Below are 4,390 nucleotides of genomic sequence, written 5' to 3'. Positions count from 1 at the left end.
TCCCCCCACATCTTAGTGTCATCAGCAAATTTGAACAGGGTGCTTTTTACCCCCTCGTCCAAATCACTGATGAAGATGTTGAACAGTGCGGGCCCGAGGACTGAGCCCTGCAGAACCCCACTGCCCACGTCCTTCCAGGTTGAGAAGGACCCATCCACTACCACCCTCTGGGTGCGGCCCTCCAGCCAGTTGGCAACCCATTTGACTGTGTGGGTGTCTTCGCCACAGCCTCCCATTTTCTTAATGAGAACGGGGTGAGAGACAGTGTCGAAGGCCTTCCGGAAGTCCAGGAAGACCATGTCCACTGCTACCCCTGCATCTAATGATCTGGTGATCTGATCATAAAAAGCCACCAGGTTGGTCTGACAGGACCTGCCTCTGATGAACTCGTGTTGGTTGCCCCTAAGCATGCAGTCCCCTGCTGGCCCCTCCTGGATGTGTGCCAGAATAATTTTCTCGAACAGCTTGCCTAGGATCCAGGTAAGGCTAACTGGCCTATAGTTTCCCGGGTCCTCCTTCCTCCCTTTTTTGAAGATGGGAACCACGTTGGCCCTTTTCCAGTCCTCTGGCACCTACTCATACTAGTAGATAAGCATCTACTAGTATGAGTAGGGAGCTTCAGCAGAATGTTAGCTGTGTTTTGTAACTTAAAAAAACTCATAATAATCCTGCTGACTGTTTGCTGCTGTTGGGCAAAGATATGTTGTACTTTGACTTCAGGAATTATTTTGAAGCGTTTTCTTATTTATGTACTTGAATTTTGGAGTGCGTAAGTAGCCTGATACTGGTTCAGAAAGAGTGCTTTTGAGTAAGATGTTATCATCACCATGAGTACAATCTTGAATAACAACTACTAGTAAAATCTACCAGTCTCTGCTCCACCTCAGTAAGGTACAGTTCTTCCTTTTTTTAAAAAAAACTTGTAATTGCCCAAATTAAAGATGTGACAGTCTCTGTGTGTCTGGCCATGCCATTTGACACCCTGCTTCCTTGTTGCACCATTGTCTGACTATGCTGTATTTCACCTCCATTTCCCATTATTCCCCTACATTGAGGTAGGAAGATGCTGCCAGTTCTACAGCAAGCAAACCCACTGGAATGAGTATACCTTGCAGATATCACTTGCAGACGTATACAGTTCTGAGGCCTTTCTCTGCACTTTAGAAAGTCCAGCCTCCTTTCTTAGAAGGCTTTTAGTAATAAGGGCATGGAGAACTGGGCAACGTCTCATTGCTTCTAGTAAACCCTTACAGTATGAACTGCATGTTCCTTGCAAGTGACAGAAAGTGCCTTGCTGAAACCGTTTCCTAAATAACTTCTATAGGGATGAATGCTGTACATGTGAAGCTGACAAGGAAAGAAACTTGAAAGCTCTCCTTTGTGCCAGTGCAATTGGGAATGTCTCCCCTGCTTTTAATGTAGTAACAGCAACCATGTCTTGCAGGCACTCTTCATTTCCTGCTCTGTTATGGAGAGATCAGCCACGTGGTGTCCATACTGAATGTCTCAAGAGGTGTAGCGAGTTTGTTGAGCGCCTGTAGATGGGAGTGAGGGTAGGGGGAGGGACTGTGGGTGAGGGGGTGGGAAGGATTATTTTACCAGACTGCTGCTGCTGTAGCATCAGGTCTGCTCAGGGGGCAGCAGCCCTGTGTCTAGGTTCCCTAGGAGCTGCCCCGTTTGTTCCTCCCCCTCCTTCCCACCTTGCATACATATTGGGAGAAGGGCTGCACCTACTGTGACAGGCTCCCAGAGGAGGGTGGGTCCACTTGATCCATTTAGCCCCCTCACTCCACCCAGATGCCCTGCTTGGTGCAGTGATGCCCTGCCTGGCTCCTGTAGCTGGTGTGGGGCAGCATAGGTCTGCCCCTGCTGAGGCAAAGACTTGGGGTGAGGGGGTGATTCTGGCACCCCCTCCTAGCCAGTGCCTGGGTTAGCCTACTAGCTGTCTCATGGTTTTCTTGTTGGGTGAGGCAAGAGCAGGTCTTGCATGAGCTGCTGGCATTTTCTGGAATGATCCACTTTGATTCATCTTGACTCATTTTGGGTGGTTTGGGTAGAATTTCTGGTGGTTTAACCACTTTTTTATTTTTAAATTTTAGATCAACAATTCGGGCACCTTTGTCTGAAAGGGCTTTTGAAAATGGTGTCCTTGCAACTGCATGACTAAGCCAATGAACAAGTCACAAGTTTTTAAAAAACATTTTTCAAAAAAAAAATCCGGTTTATTAATCAAATAGCATACAAACCTTGTAGCTTGGAAGGAGGAGCATGTGTGAGACAAGAATGAGCTGGGAGTCAGAAGTATATTCACTGCTGTGCCACATGCTTTTTCCATATGAACCTTGGACTTCTCCTTTGTGTGCCATTTGGCATAAAGTGTTGTAACACAGGATAGTGCAGATATTACTTATCCCATAACAACCTTTGCATTGTTGGTGCCCCAGCTATTTTTGCTGCATCACGTTTCCCACCTATAAACTGGTGTTCTGCAGGAGTCATGACTGAAGCAGTAATTAGGCCTGGCTGAACTGGGATCCCACTACATAGCTATACTGCTTTCATCTTTCTTCAGTTCTGAGTACAGGGTAGGTCCATTGGACTTCAGTTTTATGTCAGCGTCCTTGAGAACCAGGCCCATAGTTCATGAAGGTTTGGGGAGTGAGAGTAGAGGGGCAGGGACATTCACATCTGGAGTCTCTTTTCTGTTATACAAATGTAAAATATTAGCCGAACTTAATGTGCTCATTGTTAAAAGTAAACAAGGGTTTAGTCCTGTTCCATTGATGTCTATGGCCAAATTCCCAATAATGGTAGGATCAAGTTTTCAAAATGTGGGAAACTTGTTAGTTGTTGTTTAGGGGATTATTACTGAATCAGGTGCACACTGCTATGCTTTTCCATGAGTATAATCCTTCTAGGAGAAGGGTTAGGTTTCTGTAGTAAAACACCTTGATCCAGATACCTTCGTTACACTAATTACAATACATAATATTCTATTAGAGATCACATTACTCAGTCTTTCCCTGTCCCCTCAGGGGACATGAAAGAGAATGAGTAGATTACTACAGTAGGAACAGGATGAATTTTAGCTGGAGGTGGTCTGTGACGTACCATTTGGAAAAAAATAAATAAAGCACACACAAATCCTTCTTTTGCATGTTCTATTTTTAAAAGCTTGTTGGCTATTTTTAAATGCAGCAGTGCCAGCAACCGTTAGCTAAGGGGGTCAGAGCTCTCCCCAGCCACTCAAAGCAGGAATGCTGCATTGCACAACAGTGATGCCAAATGTACATTTAGTTGTTGGAGCAGCTAAATCAAGTCAGTTTTCTGTGTACCAACACTGCTTTCCAGTGTTGAACATGCTGAGATGTAGAGTAGCTCTGATACCCAGCACATCCTATCCTCTAAGTGACCATCTAATCCCCATGGCCCCTTACCCTTGTGGGCTAGGGACATAAGCATTCTTAACCCCTTTTAGAGGTGCGGGATTTGAGGTAGTGAATTTCATGGACTGTTTAAAACCACAGAATGAGTTAGTGCAGACATGGGAATAGAACTCAAGAATTCCTGGCTCTCTGGTGTGTATTTACATCATATAGGCCTCGCTGTCTTAACTAGCATTCCTTCCACTTGCATTCGGCTGTGCCATGGTCCTGTGGCTTCAGTTTTACATTCTGAACAAAAGTACCCTAGTTTTACTTTCTGTTTTAAGAAAAGTCTTATTTTTTTTAAAATTGGCATCTAGATCCAGAGTAATAATCTTCCAAAAAAAAAGTGCCCACCCATCGTGCTCAACTTGGTTGTTAATAACACTAAATACAGTATGTGACCTGATGCTGTTGTAACAGTTCAGAGTATGGTTCCATGACATGCTTCTGGGATGCTTCATGACCGCTGGTAAATTTTGCCAAAATGCTACTTCTCATTTATTTACTCAGTAACTACAGTTTCTGAGTGTGCCAAATGCCTGCCTGATACCTCTGCCATTTCTCATTAGTATCCTGCTACCCAGCCCCACTCCTACACACACAGGAATTGTAACGGACTTGATAGCTATATTTCTTTCTTACTGGGACTTACAGGTCCACTATAATTTTAGCTTTCTTAAAAATATTTCATGGCAAAAAAAAAATCCATTAATTTTTTAATGCATTGACAGTGATACTGAAGATCAAAGACCATCTTAAGAAACCTCTTTTGGAATCATATCTGTGTGGTTTCCAAAATGCTGCACTTTGACCTTTTAATTGAAACCTCCAATAGGCAACTAATCACTCCCCATCCTGTTTGTTGGGTGTTTGCTTATGTCACATTCTTTGATGAATAATTCAGTTCTGTTGCTGCTGCTTTCTCCTCCAGTAGTCATGAAGTTGCCCTTTTTTTTTTTTTT

At 43.9% G+C, this 4,390-nt stretch overlaps 1 protein-coding gene across 6 annotated transcripts in view; it reads left to right on the top strand.

The window, feature by feature from the left end:
* The window catches only part of TNIK (TRAF2 and NCK interacting kinase), a 357,471-nt gene that overhangs the window by 130,974 nt on the left and 222,107 nt on the right, over nt 1-4,390 (top strand). The gene's annotated exons all lie outside the window — the stretch shown is intronic.

This window comes from Gavialis gangeticus, unplaced genomic scaffold (genome assembly GCF_001723915.1).
Source record: "Gavialis gangeticus isolate Ggan-Ray unplaced genomic scaffold, GavGan_comp1, whole genome shotgun sequence".
Lineage (NCBI taxonomy): Eukaryota > Metazoa > Chordata > Crocodylia > Gavialidae > Gavialis > Gavialis gangeticus.
The sequence above is the reverse complement of the archived record's forward strand: the minus strand, read 5'-3'. Positions and strand labels throughout refer to the sequence as shown.